The sequence below is a fragment of the Thunnus thynnus genome, chromosome 16 (assembly GCF_963924715.1).
Source record: "Thunnus thynnus chromosome 16, fThuThy2.1, whole genome shotgun sequence".
NCBI lineage: Eukaryota > Metazoa > Chordata > Actinopteri > Scombriformes > Scombridae > Thunnus > Thunnus thynnus.
Window position 1 is genome coordinate 13893134 of NC_089532.1, and position 21093 is coordinate 13914226.

Consider the following 21093-nt stretch of genomic DNA (forward strand, 5'->3'; position numbering starts at 1 on the left):
GTACAGACTGACACACACATACAGTATACTGTACAATCTCACACTGTCCCAGTTATGGTTACACACCGTCCCTGTCTCCCCAGTTGTTGGAGTAGTGAATCAATAGGCTGACAGCCACTGCTGTAGGGTCAGGGCTACAGTTAGATATCACCAGCATCTCATCATGGGACAGATCCCCTAGGCTGTGTTCACACACTCCCACTGTGTCGCTCCCTCTCTGAGACAAGGTTATGACCTGTTAAATTGGTCTGTACACAGCCCTTATCTGTGCCATTTTTTCCAGGGTCAGAGCTGGACCTTAACAGCCATCTCCAAAAAGGACCCTCGGGTGTCCTTTCACTCAGACAGAGCACTGGACCTCTGACCAGGAGAACAGACTCATGACCCACAAGCTCAGCCTCTCTGGGGTCCAGGCCTCTAAAGAAAGAACTGCTCTATTGTTGTATGAGAAAAAAATATGCCTGTTTAACTCCAGGCGGGCAGCTGCCATTCTCACCACTAACACAGTAATGTGTCATTTTGAAGTGCACAATAATGAGCAATCACATAGTATCACCGTCCTTGATGTACCCCTTTGTCTCCCAAATCATCTCTCTCTCTTTTGTTTGCTATGTGCCTTTTGCATATCAGCTGTGTTTGTGTATGTTTGTGTGTGTGTGTGTGTGTGTGTGTGTGTGTGTGTGTGTAGGTGTGAGACAATGTTGAGGATAGTGTAGGAATTCCTCCAATGCGATTTGCACGGTTCTCTTGTTTGCTTGCTGTGATGAATCTTATCCCTAATGAAATGCAACAACGTTCCTTATGAAGGAGAGATGTGCTCCCTCATCCAGAAAATTCTTCCTCTGAGCTCGGAGGAAGGAGGGAAGTCATCTACTGTACGTCATCCGAGTGAGAGAGAAAGTGAGTTTGTGGAGTTTTGTAAAGCGGCAGAGGAAGCTACACACAGGGAGAGAAAATATTCTGCGGCCGTGGATACGGATCGGATCGGTGCTGACACCGACCTTGTTAAGGAGATCGGGTAACGGACAGACATGACCGATCCACATTAAACACAATTTCTTTGTCATTGTTATTATAAAATGCAGTGTTTCTAATACCAATCACATTCATTCAGTCACGACTCACTGCTCGCCTTTTGCTTCCATGTTTGCTTGCATTAATACAGCATGTTACCAATGAGTTCCACGCAGTGAGGTATACAGATTTAAAACACTGGTATCGGATCAGCACTTGGTACCTTGGTATCAGAGCTTAAATTGAGGTATTGGAATTAGTATCAGGGGACAAAAAGCCTGACAGATGCATCTCTAGTCATGTTAGAGGCCAATACTGATCAATACGTGAGAATGATAAAAGTCTGATGACAATATGTTAGCTGATAATTTTTTTCTTTTACCGATCTTAAACAAACATTAGATAAATATGTCTTAGTAAAGGTATTTTACAGTTGAATAATAAATTGTTATCAAAGATGACAGTAATAAAAGTACATTTTGAACCATAAACATCATTGAAATTTAAATTATTTTGAATAAAAATACAGAAACAAAGTTATATTAAGCTTGAACAACATAAGTCAAATATACACCAAATACCACCAATAAAACATGTATTTCTATTTCTGCACTTAACCGCTGCCACCATACAATATATTGTGTGTGTTCTAACCTCATGTGGGCCGATAACTTCAGCCTTTCAGTGTGTTGGTCGGGTTCTAGTATTCTAAAGTAAATCTTGATCAAGGCAACATTTTTGCCCGCCTATGTGTATCTTACTGTCAGTATACTGTATAAAGACACTTCTCCCTGACCACTCCCTCCACCACACATTTAACCAATACAAGATGAGAATAGCTTGAATCACACAGTGCTACATCGCCGTGTATTGTGTCTGAATGTAGTTGATGTTCGCCTGGAGGGCTTTACTGGTATGTATTTGCACCTGCATTGTAGCATTGTTGTTGTCCTGATGATTTTCTCCGCTTATCTGTAAGGTGTAGGTCCTTAAACTCCTATTCATCACTGACAAACACTCTCTCACACACGCACACACTAAAGCACACGCGCACATTCGCACACTCATACATACATTGCTCACACACACTGCAGTGATCTGGTTCATTTAGCCTCTTTTATCTTCCTGCTAGGAATGTGGCCAGCTATGATAAGGTCTCACCCACATGCATTACTGGGCCTTGACACACATACACACACACACACACACACACACACACACACACACACACATATATAGAGAGAGAGAGGTTGTGATAGTGGCTCTCTGTCTTCTTTGCCCAGGCGACTGGTGAGGTTTTTGTGTTGGTGACAGATGCAGTGCTGCGGCTGGCCACTCCGTCTTCCCCTGTGGTGCTTTATCTGTGTATCACATGACACACACATGCACATACACACACACACTCACTGCTCATGTTTGGACGTCTTTATGAAAACGACGGATCAGTTACAGCTCACGCAGGTCACTGGAACCGAAATAAACAGGAAGAGCTGGCTGACCTCATAACCCCCACCCTGACAGAAGGATGGCGATGGACAGAAACAAAGTGGATGAGGAGATGAGGACATTCCATCATCTGTGGATGGAGATCATGTAACATGTCACACTCATGAACACACACACACACACACACACACACATAGGCAAATCAAATCCAAAGCATTTTTTCACTGACTCATTTTAATCTGACAGAAGGCCAAGCGTATGCCAGCGCTCTCAGCCACCTGTGCTCTTGTCCACAATGCAATGTAATGCTCCAGTTTACTGCCAGAACACAGCACTGTTGCGTATATGGTGTTGAAGTTAATTCCTGGGGATTCCCATTCACAAACATTTGCTTTATTTAATGACCTTTTCCAGCTGCTGTTGTGAAAAATTAATTCACTACCATGCTTTCTCTGTGTACATACCAGCACAACAGAGGGGGCCACACACACACACAAACACACACACACACACACATAAACCCGTGGCCCCCATGTAATCCATCATCCCCCACAGACACACAGAGCTCCTTGTCCCTGTAGACAACAGAACACACTCCTCATCCTCAGCCCCCATCTCCTCTTCCACCTAGCCCTCTCCAACAGGAGATATCTATCTATCAAGCAATCACAGCCTGCCAAGACCCCTCCACCATTAAAATACAAGAAGAATGGGAGAAACAGAGAGAGAAAAAGAGAGAGATGGAGGGAAAGATAGCGGGAGTGAGCGAGAGATGAAATCCAGGTAATACCAAGCTCGTCTGTTCTGACCTGCTCCTCTGTTAGCATGCTTCACAGCACATAATGACTTTTTCCTTCTCTCCTGAAGCTCAAGAAAAGACAGTTGAGGAAAATAGTGGAAATATATTTTTATATTAATGCAGTCCCCTCCCCTCCCCCCCTCCGCCCCACCTCTCCCTATCTCCCACCACTCTATACCCCTTCTGCCTGCGGATATGCACACCTGGCTCTGTTAATTTCTATTGTCAGCAGGTCTGAGGCGGAGCAGCCAATCAGGCGTGAGCGTCAGCCCTTGGGCCTGCAGTCGCTCTGCGGCTCCAATTTAAAGGTCAGCTGATAAGCAGCCAGATTCACGCATAATCTGGGCTGCTCTGCAGGCAGACAGCTCAATGAAGGCGCACACACATTCAACAAATACACACATCATACTCTTGGTCTACAATTGACCCTCTTAAACTTTTTACTTTGCAAACTGTGATGGACATTTCTCACTTTTTCTCTTCCAGCTGAACAAAAACATGTTTGTGCCACTAATTTTTCCATCAGGTTAGATAATGTACTTTTGCTAATTGCTTGAGAGTTCAGTAAGAACTTGACTTTGTGTTTGTTGATTTGTTCATTAATTTGTACATAGTGCCTTTTGCAATGCGGAGCACTTAGGGGAATTATGGGATCCACTCTTTAAATGGCACAGAGCCCTGAGGCTGGCACTATTTAAATAGAATTTGGCGTCTTTGCACTGGCGGTTTGCAACTCTAACAAAAAATCACTTCGATTGCTGCAGTGTGCGGAGGCTGGCCAGCAGAAATTAAATGGCCTTGATCACGTCCCCCCCCAAGTCCCTACTACTGGTCAACAATGCTGTCTGACTGCTTTATTTATGGTTATGTTGTTTCCTTAATATGGCATTTTAATTTCACACGCAGACTTTTGCGAATCTGTCAAATTTAATTTTGTGAGGAGTATACTGGAACCTTAGGCAGTAATTTGTGTCTATGAGATCAGACAGGTCCAGGTGCTTAGTTACAAATATACTAGTCTTTCCTTCAGTATTCTTGTTGACAATTCAGTTGGGATGGTCTGCCCCTCTGCTCTCCTGATTGGACTTGAGAGAAAGCTGCTACGACTTAGATTGCTTATCGGCTCAGAGTTGAACTCTTTATCCACCTGACGCTCAGTGCGTGGCAGGTGGATAATAGTGTAAGATGAATGCAAAATGCCTCAAACCAATTGAAAACCACTAAGGAGGACTGTGGGATGCTGTTGAATGCTCCAGAAATAGGTAGTGACTGGACCTGGAGTGAAGAACTTTTGGTCAAATTGGAATTAATTGTAAAAAAATCCATCCAGTGTATTCACTCCCTTAAGTTCCCTGCACAAGAGAAGAATAGAGAAACCCAACATGGGCTCAAACAGCTGATAAGTAGAAGACAAACAAATCCAAACATTCACATGTGCACATCAAAAGTTTTCTTAAACGCTTGATCATCTACGAAACGCTACTTCAAGAGTCCTCATGTAGTTTACTCAGTTCCAAGACCTAAACCTTAGAAATTAATGGGAAACTAAGGTTTTATATTTTAGTGAATGTTGAGCTTTTAGATGTATAGGATCAACTGTAGCACACAGTTACTTGTAATCTTGAGATCACTATGTATGTATTCTTAGTATGGACCCAGATGTCCTCAATCTCGGCGGGACTCCTCCTTTCATTCCCTCTAATCCAAGAAGCACTCAATTACCTAATTGGATGAGTTATGAGGGTCCTTTCCTACTCTCCATTCCCTCCCATCTCAATGAGATTAACATACTCTGTAATTAATGAATTTGGGGCACTTTGAAACGATTCGCAGGATTGTCCAGACTCCGGGGGCCTGACATGTGTAACACAATTATCGAGTTGTCGAAATTAGACAATAGAGTGAGATGAATAGAGTGAAAATTAGCTGTGTTTGCTAAAGACAGGTGATCATTTCAGCCTGAACATGGATCAGGTTGATGGGGCCGTTATGTTGTTATGCCCCTTCATTGTATGTGTGTATGTGTGTGTGTGTGTGTGTGTGTGTGTGTTGATGGTAGTGGGGTTGGGGGGTAGTCAGCCATGTGATCACCAATGTATGTGATGTTTTTTCAGCGTAGCTTTGTGTGCATGCTTGTCTTTGAGTCTGTGTCCTTCTGTGTGTCTTTGTGTGTGTCATGACTTACTAATAGCAAGCGGGTAGTTCTCCTGCAGCCTCTCACCACATCATTGTGTTTGACATCTCCGCGGGCAGCCAGCAACAGAACGCTGGTGAGTGTGCAGACATTTGTCCAGCCCGCTTTGGATCAGCATTCGCACCCTGCGCCAGGTTCCCTGTCAGCTCTCATAAACAGCCACACCTTCACAAACTGGCCCGCCGCTTGAAAGTGAAAAAAGGCACAATTTTGCAAAACAAGTAACAAATAGAATTTCAACAGTGTCCCCGACTTATTGTTCTAGACAAGGACACAAATAGTAAACAATAAGACTAAAATAGATTTTTATCACCAGTGTCAGGATACAGTCCTACATACACTGCATGACACATGTGGGCTTTTGAGTACTTTACAGAAAAGTAAAATAATGCCTTAGCATAATGTAATCTTTTGAGGATGACACTTTCATAAACTACTGAACTACTTATTATAAGAATGTATGTATTTTAGTATGCTGTGTGGTGCTTTAATGAGAATAGGGAGTTCTCCAGACAAGATTTTGGACTCAAAAATGCATTTATTACAAAAGAGAAGTGGCCAGTTTTCTATATTCTTGGTCATTGTTTAGGAATTACTAACATTAAGACTGTGTAAATATTTATGTGAACATTTCAGTTGTGGATAATGGATAAGATACTAAAATCATTATCAAGAAAGTCAGGGTAAGGGTAGGTGTGGAAGTGACAGCAATGTCAGTCTGCATGCCTCCACAACCTGCCATCTTTGGGGTCTGTCTCCTGTCTGTCTGTGCCTTTAGAGACCACTCCACTTCACATTACTGCCCCTGTCCCAGCACTCCTTCTCAGCACGTTTCCCCCCGACAGAGGTAACCTTATCTCCTCCATTCTCATACTGGCATGTCAGCATGCGCCAGTCACAGTTAGAGATAGTTCTCACTATCTCTAATGGATGTAATTGAAGCCGATTCTAACATTCTAATGCACAGTGTTTCTCAAGACCCCCCCCAAACCCCCTCACAACATTCCCCCCCTAACATACACAGATCCCCATAAGGTTGTCCCTGCCAACTCTTGTCCCCAGTCCAGACAATAGTTTTTTGCTGGCTCACAACTCTGATGTTTCCATCTGGCTCCATGGCTCATATTCCCCTAGCCATCACAAAATATGAGTATATAGTATTGTATATGCAAAGTTTAGCACAAAATGTGATATCCATTATTTAAAACAAAATGATTGCTGCCATTAAACTAAAATTAATTAGTGGCTGCTGTTTAAGTTACAGTTTCCCCATCATTCATTGAGTCCAAAGACAAAAATAATCGCTCTTTTCAATTAAGGGACCTTTTTTTCATAAATGAGTCACAATATTGCCCATTGTTGTGTTCAACAGGCAAACGATAAAAAGAAAAACTATACCACTATACTACTAGTTGTATTTATAGGTACTTATTTATTCGCCACATTCATACTTATTCATCCCTATAATGTTTTACATGCATTAACAATTTGCGGGGCCTCTGTTAGACATATAGGCTAATGATACATCTAATATCCAGGTCAGCAACATGGATCAGCAGTTACTGTTTTCGAAGCAGGACTGCAGAGCAAAATAATTATGGGAAAAGAAGGGTCAGACAAAATTGCTGAAATGCATGTGTGGGCACATTCAACCGCAAGAGTATTACAGAGAATTACAGAGAATTCTTTTTGTTATTGCTATTATTATCCCTTCTCTTTTAAAACTTAATTAACCAATAAAATAATACCACTTGGCTTATTTGACTTTGGCTCTTTTTTCACCTAGGATAGTACCTGAGGAGTGTAACACCCACTGCATCTTGTCATAAAGTAACAGGCTGGTGTGCATATGTGCGTGTGTGTGTCTTATTTGGTGCATTAACACTACGAAAGTCAATCTACTGAAGCAGATGTTAGCTTATTATGTTCGACCACCCAGGACCCTGTTAGGAGAAGGACTAGGGTCATAGGTAATAAAGGATTGCATGTCAGTCAACCAATCAGACAGTCAGTCAGAGGTCCACAGGGTCCTTCAGGAAGAGCTTTTATCCAAAGCGATTTACAATTTAGCCTCTCATTCACCCCCTTACACAGCAACGGCAGTGAGCTACCATGCCGTGCACTGGCCCAAACAAATTTGGGGGTTCAGTGTCTTGCCCAAGGACACTTAAACGTGTGGACAGGAGGAGCCAGGGATTCGACAGCCAACCCTGCTCTATCTCTTGAACTACAGCTGCCCATAGGTCAGCAGTATTTACCTCCAGATAAACATCCCCAATTTTCTCTGTCTCCTATTCACTACAATAAAACAACATATTGTTCCCCCCCTCTTCTCCTCACATGATGACATGAAGCATATTTTACAGTCAATTGTGCCCTACGGCTTTGGCTCCCTATCACAAAAAATGTCAGCACTGCATAGAAATTTGTTTCTATATTTAAAGTTGTCATCCTTCTGATTTTTATATTAAAATTGCCATACTTGACACTTTTTTTCACTGGCAACTTTTGTAGCAATACCTATTCAATGAATAACTATGGCTGAAAGCACATTGGGTGTTTTTATACTGTGGACATGAAACATGAATCCCTATTTTTCCATTAACCACCTGCTCCTAAAGGTATGTCTCTTGGCCACTTAATGGCCACTTTGAGTGTTATTCTCTATAAAAAACTCCATCCAACTAAACTGCAATTGCAACTGAAGCCAGAACCTTCAAGCTTTACATATATATATTGACACATTAAAAAAAAACAACTCAATAAGAGACAAGTCATCTGTAAAGGACAGTTGAGACACAAACTTCAAACTTCCACATCAGAACCAAACTCTCCACTCAAAACCATGTAACCTTACATCTAAAACGAACTTTGCATTCAGACATCACAGAAAAGCCATCAAATACAAAACAACACATGTATATATTTTCAGAATGATTAATTCCTCAATGTACTGTAGTAATATGAACTGAAACTGAGTGAAAAAGTAAATGCACTGTAAAAATATGCAACTGATAAAGAAAGTAGAATACAGTAAAGTAATTTCCATGTATTTACAATATAAACCAATGAAAAAAAACCACTTTGTACATAAAGAAAGAAATCACACTTATTCTGCCTCAGGTCTTTGTGGATCCATTGTTCCAAAACAAGTGAACTGACCCATGGCTCATTCATATTTCTATCCTGAGGTTCTGATTGGTGTGTGAGCAACTTTGACTCTTAGTGTTTCCACCTGGAGAATTGTGTGTTAATTGGGTTCCAGCTGTGATAACTTGAGTTAATGATATTGAATGCCAGTGCTCTCTAAATGAGCACATGAGTAAAAACAGGGGAATAGTGTTTATAGTTTTGGAAAATGGGTCTGTCTTTTGGTAGATGGCGTCATGGTTTGGGATGTTAAGTTAATAGGCCCAGTTATAGTGTGTAAGCAACTGAGAAAAACTTTAAGACCAAAACAAATGCAGCTTGCGAATGTGTTTGCATGCAAGCTGCCAGCTAACAGTGTGCTCAGAAATTAATGGAGTCACTTGCAATTTTTATCTGCAAAGAATGTGCTTCAAGCATTTACGCTTTTCAGCACTGCAACATTGCTAACGGTTAAAATTCATTTAATAAAGAAAATATTAATATTTAAATAGGCTTCGGGCAATGCACAGTATTATAATTTAGAATGCACATTGTACATTGTTTGCATAATTAATTCATTGCAGCTTCATCTGTAAATAATATTGGTACCAAACCATTTGCCCAGGCACAGAAGACCACTATCAGTACCTACAATATGTGTGTGTGTGCGTGTGTGTGTGTGTCTCTGTTGCAGGCCTCACAGTCACTACTGCTCAAACACTGAGAAAATTTCCACAGTACTGTCTTATTTACTCTCTGGATCGGTTCTGTCACACAGGCATGCAGACAGGGGTACACATACACACACACACACACACACATGCCATCCATGCCCTTCAAAGTCAGTAGAGAGGATATAAACACCAATATGTCCGCTTCACACAACCATGTAGAATGTTGAGTATGCCTGCTATGATCTCCCTCAGATCATATTCTATAGGTTGTTTTCTTGGTGTCTCTCGAAAGGCTCTCGTTTTGCTCATGACCTCAAAACTTAGAGCATAACATGCTATGGTGCATTAGGACTGCAGCTGAACTGTGATAAATGCCAGTTTGTGTCAAGATAGCGTATTTGAAGATATTTGTCAGTAATTCTTAAATGTGGAAAGAAGGAAATCAAAGCAGTCCTTTTTGAAATCTGTTGCAAACATTCTAACTGTAACAGGAATGTCTAAATCACAAGCTGCAATATGGCATGAAAGTCAGCACTCTTACTGGATAAATACCACTGTCAACAATGATTGTTAAACATGAAATGTTCCTTTTCATTTAATTGTGTGTGTCTGTTTCCAACAGAGGATGGTGTTGATATCACAGATCACAAATACAAGACAACAAATGTTTTATGATAGGATAAACAAACCACTGTAGGGTCAAGGATGCTGAGAGCCGTCTGTGGTGGTTTATACATATCCACAGTTTCCAATTCTTCCTTGTTATTTCTGTGTTTTTGATAACAGCACAAGGCAGACCCCTCATGCTACATCCTGCTATAATTAACTCTATCCAACCTCTAATACCAACCAAGGTTTTTACATTATCTTTTCCTTCCTGTTTGCTTCCACTCTTCCTACTTTTTCTCTTTCCCTCGCTGCCCCTCTTTTATTCTCTCTCAAATAACTGGAGCCATGCCTGGTTTTCACTTTTTGTTCAGTGTAGCCTATGTGCTAAAAGCCTTGCCCTTTTTGTTCTCCACTGCGGGCCACCCATAATGCTGTTCTAGTCTCGACCTCAGCTACATGAATAATTTACCTGGCTCACTGTGGCAACTCTTGTAACATCCCAACCTCCCATCCCCACTGGACACCTGGGACACTTTACACACCCCTGAAGGAGACGCACCCATGATTTTCCCCCTTCTCACCTCAGCTCAGCTCCTCTCCACCACCTTCTCCCATCAAATATTTAGTCAGTGTAGATGGAGAAGGCACACATCCCTGGCTCCCCCATGGCTTCCACTCACTGTCTCATCTCATCTTTTTCCCTCATACGCTACATGTCCTGCTGTTCTTCTCAACTCTCTTTACGCACAGAGGCAACAGGGAGACTGAATGAGGCGATGAGCGCCTGAAACATTTAGGTTTCTGCCCCTTCTGAGTGGCCTTGTCAAACATGATGAAATCTCAGCTCTGTGCTGGGGAGAGAGCTGCAATCTTGGCCTGCCACTGTCTAGCGTAAAATCTGTCCTAGATAGATGCTTTGTGGATCAGAATGCTTAGATACCAGTCTTACCTTTTTCCTTTTATTGTTTGTAACAGTACATGGCCAGCAGTCACATCTTCCCTCAGGTGGTGGACCAACACAAGCCACATATTTTCCCTGCCTTTTCTCTCTGAAAGAAACACAAAGCCTGAAATATGAGACACTCTTTCTTTGAGTGTTTTGTGTGTATCAGAGTTCTGTTGGCGGTCGATATGCTTGTCACTCAAGATGATGTGTAGGGTGATCGCGAGTGTGTGTCTGTGTGTGTATGTTGTCCAGTAAGATTGGTATATCCATGTTCACACCTTGAAGGCCCTGAAAACCTATTTTCTTGACCAGCTTCTTACTGTGAGAGACGGGATCCTATATGAACACACTATTTTCTGCCGAGCACAGTTTTGATTTGTGCTCTTTTGTATTTGTTCCTCCAACTGCTTTGAAGTGGCTCAGTGGGAAAAGGTGATGTCACATACTTCTTTGCACCAATCCAGATTTCGAAATATTTAAATCAAAACAGTCCGATGAAGCAGATAATCTGAGTATTTTTGTGTTTTTTTCCAGATTTTAATTTTTTATTGTGGCATATGTATTTGTGAATATTTAATGTTATAGAAATACTTAAGACTTGAAACCACATGTTTAGTGGTTTTACGTATGTGTCTGTGGTGGCGTGTGCAGGTATACAAGCTCAGAATTCAAGCTCGAGTTCGGAGTATTTGTGTTGCTTCCCTGCGGGGTCACAGTCTCCCTTGTGTCTTTGTCATCACAGCTTTTGTTCCCGACAGGCCTGCTATTCTGGGCAGAGAAAGGTCATTCTCCCCTGAGATACTGGCACCTTAAGGATGCTTAGATCATAACCACACGCGGTCCCCCTGTAGCGTGAGGCAAAATGTGCTGTTGTTAATTTGTAGCAGTCTGTTTATATGCTTATGTAAGTGTTTAAAGAGAGATCCAGATTCCTGTATCCATTTAGGATCAGCTCCAATGCATGTTAGGCTACATCTTAGCAATGTCTCTTATATGAATTTTTATATAATAACATATATATTGGTTTGTGGACTCCCGTTTTGAAGCCTTGAATTTGGCATTTTGACCTTCACCATCTTGGATTTTTGGAGCCAGAAATGACCATATTTGGACAAAAGGGTAGAGCTGACCCTAACGCTAATTGCTAGCTGCTAGCTGCTAGATTGGTTAGCATGGTGCATTTACAGTCTATGGTTAACTGTGATAATGCTAAAGCTAATGATAATTTTGGCTAGTGAAAAACAGGCTTAAAACAAAATGGAAATATAAAAAAACAGAACAGCTGACTCCTTAGAGGGTCTTTTAGTACAACCGACGTATGTAACCAATGTTGTCGCCATGGTAGCGACTTGTCAATCGCAGGGTAGCCACACCCTGAAGCTTTCCCTGCTTTATTGTCTATTTTATTCTAAATGGGACCATAATTATAAAATGAACATCATGCTGTATTGAAGCAGACTTGAAACTAGTGATTGAGTCCATAAGTGCATTGGGAAAGTGTTTACTGAGGTAATAAATCAAGTTAGTAGTAGGGTCATTTTCAACTTCTATACAATCAGACTACTTTTTGCAACCAGTGGAGTGGCCCCCTGCTGGCCATTAGAGAGAATGCAGGTTTAAGGTACTTCCGCATTGGCTTCACCTTTCAGACCCAGAGCCTGCTGCTTGGTACTGAGGTATGTGACAGTTGAAGTAGGGTCACTTGCTCCCCTCTCTATTTTTGTCTCTGTGTTCTATGACATATGACGACAAGCTGGTGGGTAGTTCATGGAAAATTGACCCGTGCGTCATAACATCCCTGCCCTTAAACCTTCACATATGATGAAGTGACCCTGTATTCTTGCGTGAGGCCGCCCCCTCACTGGAAAAGACAGAAAAGGGGGCTTTTGTCACCTGTTTCCATATGTGTGGAGAGACGGAGCGAACAGCTGCTTTGGAGAGATTGGGAAACAGCTACAAGGATACACACCTACAGCTTGAGGAGCGAATTAGAGAGGAAACCATATGTTGCTGAAGGTTATGTGAGACCATGCAACTTGGAGTTCAACTCTCTTGACTCCAAGAAAGACGCTTTCAACTTGAGAATGGTAGTTTAGCCGCTGATAAAAGCAAGCTGCAGAGCATTGATTGGAGCATTTAAGAGTGTGTGTCACCTTTACTTGAGAGTCTCCTGATGTTTTCAAACCAGCACCCCATCAAAAAGCTGATGCGCATATTGATTAGGCCCTACCCAGAAATACTTCAAAAGTCCTCACCAACAGGACATCTATGAATGGTTGTAGGGGTATAAATGAGTAATGGTGTTGCAAAAGCTATAAATGATTGGCATTGAGCTGCCCGCTAGCAAATTATGCTGTTCTCTCTCTATGTTTGTGAGTTTTTGTTTTTTCGTGTGTGCAAACAGAGATTTGGTTTCCCATATGGGTGTGTGTGTGTGTTTATACTACCCAGAGCAGCAGTCACCGCAGGGTGGGCTTTTATTAAAGAGTTGTAATGAGTGAGAGCCATCATGAGCCAGCTCGCCTATTGATTACCTATAAAGAGCACTCAGTGGAGACGAGCTGTGATCCATAGATAATGCTTTGCACAGGGAGGCTCAGCTTAGCCTGGTTCCAAACCTCTGAATCGCCACCCACATCTCAAATTTTGTCGAGCAATTCAAATAGATCTGGTGTCGCTTTGGCAAATGGCTGTATTCCAGGATGGAGAGACATCTGAGCCAGTCATTGCCTTTGAGGATGGGTCTAAACAGTGATGCAGTGGTGACTTTACCAAGCTGTGTCAGATCGGGACTTAAACATAGCTATGATCAGCAGATTAATATTTTTAAGACAGGCCAAACACTTAAACAGGGGAATCTTCAGTATTGCTTAAGTAATAAAGGCTAACTGTACACTGGCTAACACAGTCTCAGTGCTGAATGAAAGGGACGTCAAAGCAGCCAGACATGTCTTTCACTAGTGTCGATTCAGAGCAAAATCAAATCCACCCACAGAAAACGGCTAACAAGAAGGCAATCAGACAGAATAATGGAAGGGTAACGAAATGGCCTTTCAATCTGAACATCAGCCTGAGCTCACCTGCCACACCAATGAGACCTCAGCAGTGCAGCACCAAAGGTATCTGCACACTTCTGCATAGCAACAACAATGCAAGACACAAAAAGCGTGTTGAGATCCATACACACACAGGTCTGAGAACAACACACAGAATACATACAGTATATCACTTGTGTAAATGAAAAGGTTACGTGATACTTTAAAGCTACTGTACTAATGCATTATGAGACCTACCTGTAACAAACAGTTTGTCACCCTGTGGCATTTAACTGCTCTGTTCATAATATTGCTCTAAGCTTTGTCTTTCAGCAGCATTTTGTTTTTCCGTATTTGTGGAAAGTTAATTGAAAATGTAACCAAGCCAAGAAGGACATGATCAATCTGGGGATGATTATTAAGAAAGCCACCTCGTTATCTTTCTGCACAATAAGAGAGCCATTGCAAACGTTCAGAGCATTTCAGACCATTCATGTTATATCATACTAACTGAGTCCATTTTAGAATTAAATTCTTACAGTACTGTACCTCACAAAATGTCTATAACCAGTAGAGGTAAAAGTGTTCTTTTGTTAATGAAATCCTGCCTGACCTGGCTGTCTTCCTTGTGGAAGCACTGATGTTTGTTTGTACTGCTTTCTATTGTAGGTCTGTTTTCCCTTTTTGAGTCTCTATTTGATTTCTAATGATTTCTGCTAAAGGAATAGTTTGATATGTTGGGATTTACTGTACACTCATTCGCTTACTTGCCACAAATTAGATGAAAAGATTGATATCACTCTCATGTCTGTACGGTAAATATGATGCTACTGCCAGCAGCTGGTTAGCTAAGCTTGGAATAAAGACAGGGGGAAACAGTTAGCTTGGCTCTGTCCAGAAGTAACAAAATCTACCTACTAGCACCTACAAAGCTCACTAATTAGCATGTTATTTCTTGTTTGATTAATCCGTGAAAAAAATGTGTAAAAGTGACAAATTGTGGCTTTACACAGAGTTATTTGCTGGCCTGTTTTTTGGACGGATAGTCCAAAAAGTCACTGCAGCTCACCAAGAAATAGTCTGGAAAACACACTTCAGATTTTGTACAGATTAAACAAACAACATTTAACGTGTTAATTAATGAGCTTTAGTAATGCTGATAGACGGATGTTGTTACCTGAGTGTGGTACCAATCTTCTCAACAAACTCTTGGTAAGCAAACAAGGATATTTCCCAAAATATTGAACTATTCTTTTAAAAGGTGTAATAGTATTATTACTGTTACTTGGAGTATAATGAGTTGATATACTGTATATTTGGTACTGTAATACATGTGTGGTCCAGCATACTAATTTCACAAAGCTAATCCACAAATTTCTCAACTCAAATTTTTCACTCAGGTTGTATACAAGCTCAGTGATACACTGATAGCGCCTAACCTGTATCATTCCCTTTTTGCTACCAACTGCACTATATTTTTGCAATTTTTATTTAAATGTTAAAACTCCAAGTGTAAATTGTATATACTTTAGTACCTACTTGAAAAATGTGGTGTCTATAGCATGTTAATGTTACTAGTTTATTCTAAAATCATACAATGCAATGCTTTGCCTTTGATAAATGGATAAATTGCAGTTATGCAACAATAGACCTGTAAGGTATGGTTCAACATAATAATTATTCCTTCAAATCTCAAATCACTATGCACTATAGAGTAAACTTTTGAGTGTTTATAATATAACAATAAATGAGTAAACAAGGGAATGATATTGGACACAGCCCTAATCTAAACTGGCAAGGCTCAATAGACATCATCTTGGAATGACTGCAGCTTCAGCTGAAATCTAAACATACTTTGTCTTGTGGATATTATCTAAACCACGCCTCACAGCTGACTGGCTGCCAGTCTCCATCAGCTGTTGACCAATATAATCCAAATTATTATTGTAGCAAAACCTTAGCTTACAAGACTAATAAATTACAATAAGATTGCAATGTTGCATCAAGGCCAGTTTAGCTAGACCTCAAAATGGTTCTGGTTATTGAACTAGACTTTCTAGCAAGATTAAAGCTAATGGTCTATAAAAAAAATCAGATGGAGGTTAAAAGTCTAATCAGAAAATGTCATCATGTAAAAATGAGACAGTGTTTGTGTTGCTTTATTGGTTTCCATATACTGTATGTCACTTAAACAAGGGCGTGAAACATGACATGAGATTTGAAGCACCAGACATTTTGCCTACCTAATATGCAGTAACATGGCTAACATGAATTTTGCACACTAAATTACCTCTTACAGAGTGAATTCTATGAACGACGTCACGTTGATTTACAGTGGTATTGAATCTACAACGCTAGCCCGTAGATCATGCAGGGGTTGGAAAAGCACTGCAGCAGCACTAGGAATGGACAGAAAACATATGCTATGTTTAAGTACATCCAGATACACAGGTCCCCCTGAGGCTGGGGAGCGGGTGGTGAGATTGAGGACTCACCCCATCACTAGTGATCTGTGCAGTTTGACACACAAGTCAACGCCCCCTTGACAAAACACACAAGTGCACAGTATCGTAACAACACACACACACATACACGCCTCAGACAGTTCATTTCAATGCAAATAAGTGTTCGCCCCTCTTCTGGGAGGAGAGCTTGGCAGACTGCATTTTCTCTTCTCTATCATGTGGAGGATCTAGATTGTATAGTGAGCTCTCGGGCAGAACCAAGCCGCCTTGAGTACATACATTGCATTGCTTGCTTGAACTGATTTATTGAGTTTTATGTTAAGTACCAGGCAGTTTTTATTCTGGCTTGTTGCACTGTATTCATGCAGGAAGATGCAGTCATGCTCATAGTGAATGATGTGTATTTACATTGTCTTAAATATATTGTGTGGTTTAATTGTTTAGCGTCACAGACTTGCGTTATTGTTGTGCTGATATATGGTCCACTCTATACTGTATGCCTGCAGCATTACAGATGAGACTAGCTTCTTCCGCCCTCCCAACGGGCTTTTGTCCTCCAAAGAATGGAGGCTCCTCACTTCATCGGATAGATTACAGCCAATTAAATGTGTCCGTTATCACCCATTAATTACCGCCACCCCTTCTGCTAGAAATAGGCCTGACCAAGCAACGGCCGTGGACGTGAAATTGACCCAAATACATCAAGATGAGTTTCCATTTTTTACCTCTTTAATCAGCTCTCATCAACAGAGGCCTGTCATTGAACCGAGTCATCTTTCACCATGATTCCCAAGGATATGTGTGTTGCTGGGTTAGCATGCATGAGTACAGTATGTTGTGTTTGTATAAATAGACGTATATATGTGTAAGTAACTGCACATGGATGCATATACGTGTTTGTATGTGAAAGTGTGGGTGTGCGTGTGCATTCGTGTGTCTATACCTACGTGTACTTGTAGTTTTTTTGCGTGTGCTGCTGCATGTGGATGTGCTGTGTGCATGTGCTGGGTTATTTGAGGTCAGAGCTGATGGAGTGGGCTCCCTGAGAGACAGGCAGCAGCCCTGAAGGATTGACACTCTGTGACACCTCTCTCCACCAGCCTGATTAGTCACCTCTTTGATGTAGCAGCCTATATTAAGGCTCTTATGTGGAAGACGGCTTGACACTTGCCGGCTGAATAGGGCTGATTGAGACAAATACAAAATCTCAAGCTGTATGAACAACATAATACTGAAACACATTCTCACATCAGTGGGCCAAGTTGTGCTTTCTTCCAACTACTTTGCTTTTTGGACGTTGTGCAGATGTGCGTGCACATGTGTGAGCACCTGTCTTGCAGTTCAGTGTCCTGCTTTCTCAGTCTGCATTTTGGGAGTGCTGCACACTGGGCAGTGTTGCAGAATGAGAGGAATTTCAGGAAATGTTAGCCAGATCAGATTTCCTCCCTGTCTACCTCTTTCTCTACCTCTCTCTTTCTTTTGCTTTTGTACTTTCTTCTTCTTTACTAGCTCAAGGGAGTCGACAGCTGCCCCTTAACACAGAAATCAGGCATTAGAGGAACAGCCTGACAATTAGTCTGCTATAGCCTCACTGGGACAGGATCAGAGTAACACGATGGACAGAGAGCAAGAAAGAGAAGGAGTGAGAGATTCAAAATGTATTCCTGCCCAGGGTAATTTTGAAGAAACACATTTAGGGTTTCACATTTTTCACTCAGAGGTGCGTTTTCAAGATCTTGGAATTGCCTGGTCAAATCTGAAAGTGGCACAGTGAAAGGGAATGTATTAGTAGTTCCACTCCTGTTTAATGACCTTACTGCAAACCATGCCACGTCTCCTTTTTTGGAGCAGTATGCATTCCAGAAGAGTAGAGGGTTATATAAAATTGGATGATGCGACACAGCAAATATAATAACTTCCTTCATTTTTGATTCTTTGGTCCCTCAAAATTCAAGATGTATTGTTATGAAATTTGGTTTGGCTATGCAAGATTCACGGAGGATGATTCCTTATGATTTTTAGTGACCACTGATCTTTGGTCTGATGCCACCATCAGACATTTCATGTTTTAAAAATGTCAAGACATATCAAAAGGCACAGGGTAGATACTCAAGAAACTTTCTTATTCCATTAATGGTGTAAAGAGGATAAACTAATTTGATTTTATTGACTCCATGGCCTTTCCTTTAGTACCATCCTTAGGACAAAGTTTTTGCACAATTGTAGGTAAGGTTCCAAGAATTAAAAGCATAATTTCTGCCAAAGACTCTCACCCATTGCAACGACAATACATGTGAGCACATGTATATTAAATAAGTAAATACAGCAATATAGAGTATTTTAGGCAAAGTAGGCAATTAAAACAACAAATAAGGTATTGTATGAAATATTTGTCTAGGTATTATATCCATATGTAGGAAAAATTGTAATTCTATCTATGTGGGGCTGGTTAACAGATAGTTGAAGAACGCAGGCATACAGTGAGCTCTTTTCTTTACACACTGAAAAAGATGCACCTCACTATGAAAGATGTATTTGTTGACATATAGAGTGTTAAGAGGAGAGAAGAGGGAGAGATAAGGTAAGTGATAAAGTGAAAAAGAGGAAAAAAGTTTTAACCTGCTGCGTTAGTTAGGAAAAAAAACAAAACCTCTGTCTGTGTGTGTGTGTCTGTGTGTGTGTGTGTGTCTGTGTGTCTGTGTGCCTGTGTGTGGGTGCATGCGCATGCTTCCAAACTTCCTTGCAGCTCTTTTAGTTCCACGCTTGTAGAAAACATTTTACCAGATCAAAGCGTTTAACACTCTCAAGGCCTGGGCACCAGCCAGCTTCCTCCCTACCCGTTCCTCCGCACAGCCATACGAGCATGCACACTAGTTTATCCATCCTTTACCCACCACATCTTCAGGGATTTCACAACACTGAAGTCACCCCAAACATTCCACCTGGTGTGGACTGCCATCAGGTTCTGAGATAAGCCGAACGTAGTCGAAGCCCCTCAGCTCTCGTCTCCTGAGCGGCAGCCACAGTGGCAGAGTGGTATCAGCTCGACCACACAGCAGCCACGCTCCCTCCCTATCTCTCTTACCCTCCCCCCCAGGTGCTCTTTGACAGAAATAATTGAGGTAGGGAGGTGGTGGGAGGTTAATGAAGCACTCCCAACACACGTCTGACCTTTCCCCAGCCCCTGCGCAAATCATCGCAGCACAGTTTTTTGGACATTTTTAAATGAAAGCCTTTAAATAATTTATCTAACTATAGTTCCCGGAAGGCCCTTCATTAGAGATTGGCCGTGACATTTCCCTCCTCCCCCCAGCCTCTCATACTTACCGCCTCACATCCAGTCCAAGAATATCACTGTCGATTTCTCTCGCCTTTGTCTCTCTTCTGCTGTCATGTCTGTCTTGGTTTCTCTGTCTCTGTCTCACTGTCTCTCTCCCTCTATTTCCACTCTCTCTCTCTCTCTGACATTAGATTGAGATCTGTGGTGTGTTCCACACATGGCTGTGAAATGACAGACGGGCGTCAGGGCAGGAGATGTGATTTTGCCGAGGCGGAATGGAAATCGAGCTTATTTAATCTTTAAACGTGTTGCAGGCTAAATGACAGTCAAATGGATTGCAGTGGGGAAGCAGCAGGAAACACAAAAACTGATTAATCATCTGCTCGGTTACTAAACTGTACATTGGCAACGAGCAAATCAACAAGTTCTCTCCTGTTTCATTACCTCTGTGTCATTTGAGTCCTAATCAGAATGAAAAATGGTACCATGTTGTGGTGGTAAGACTGAGAAGCTAGCTTTCTGTTAGCATCAAGACAGACTCAACCTTTATGCCTCTCTGTTACTTTACTTTATCTCCACAGGAGCCAGGATGCAAAATATTGACTTCTGTTTCATGCCTGCTTGATTGTGAATGATGAATAATGAAGACAGATTTGTACAGTATTAGACAAGCTTGTATGGGGATGGGTGACAAGACAGGTTCAATTACCAGTTCACTAACACAGGGAGGAAATCAAAGCTTTTCTTTGACAAAAATCAGTGCTAACAGATGGACATATGAGTGTGCATGTGCAGACATCAATCAAACACAACACAACAAAATCACCCCGTCAGTCTGGTGCATAGGTGTGAAAGACAGAACAAACTAGATCACGTATATAAAGGGAAGAGTGCTGTCATTTCACCCAAAATGCAATTCATCAGGCTGATGAAATCAAGAAAAATGAGACGAGACAACCGTCCCAGTTATACAATATTGATATTAGCCTTAAAGTTATCAGATACAATGTGTGAGGCACTACAGAAACACAGCCTTCCCAGGGGAAGAGCAGCAGTAAGGCAATATTCACTTGTCTCCAACACTCATAACTTGTACAGCTTCTGTGCAGCTGTAGGGAGTCTCCAAAAATTCTGGCAAGTCAGTTTAGCAGACTTCAAATGTGATTTAACCTCTTCTGTACGGTGGCTGGGAGAACTCAGTGCACTACAACTTGAGAAAAGAACAAGCGAATGGGTGAAATATATTCAACAATTCGACAACCAAAACACTGCAGAAAAAAAGCATATCGAAAAACACATTTATCAGTTTGACAACAACATATGGAAATGCAAACACTGAATCATTTCATCCTCCCCAGTTTAAGAGATGTATTCATCTGACAAGAACAGGTAGAAAGATTAGTTTGGCATTATTGTTTATTATTTCAAATTAAAACAGTATAAAAAAAAAATATACAATTTTACATGTGAATTCCTGTTGAGAGGGGGCATTAGTTAGGATT

General features: G+C 41.3%; 1 protein-coding gene across 5 annotated transcripts in view; it reads left to right on the forward strand.

Annotated features, from left to right (window-relative positions):
• pacrg (PARK2 co-regulated) overlaps positions 1-21093 on the forward strand; it is a 147049-nt gene that overhangs the window by 88068 nt on the left and 37888 nt on the right. Inside the window, exon 6 of one of the 5 annotated variants that reach the window (XM_067614471.1) lies at positions 284-1462. The exons of the other annotated variants lie outside the window; for them this stretch is intronic. The gene's annotated coding sequence lies outside the window, so the exon portion shown is untranslated. Of the gene's footprint in view, positions 1-283; positions 1463-21093 lie in introns of those variants that run through there. 5 annotated transcript variants of the gene reach the window in all.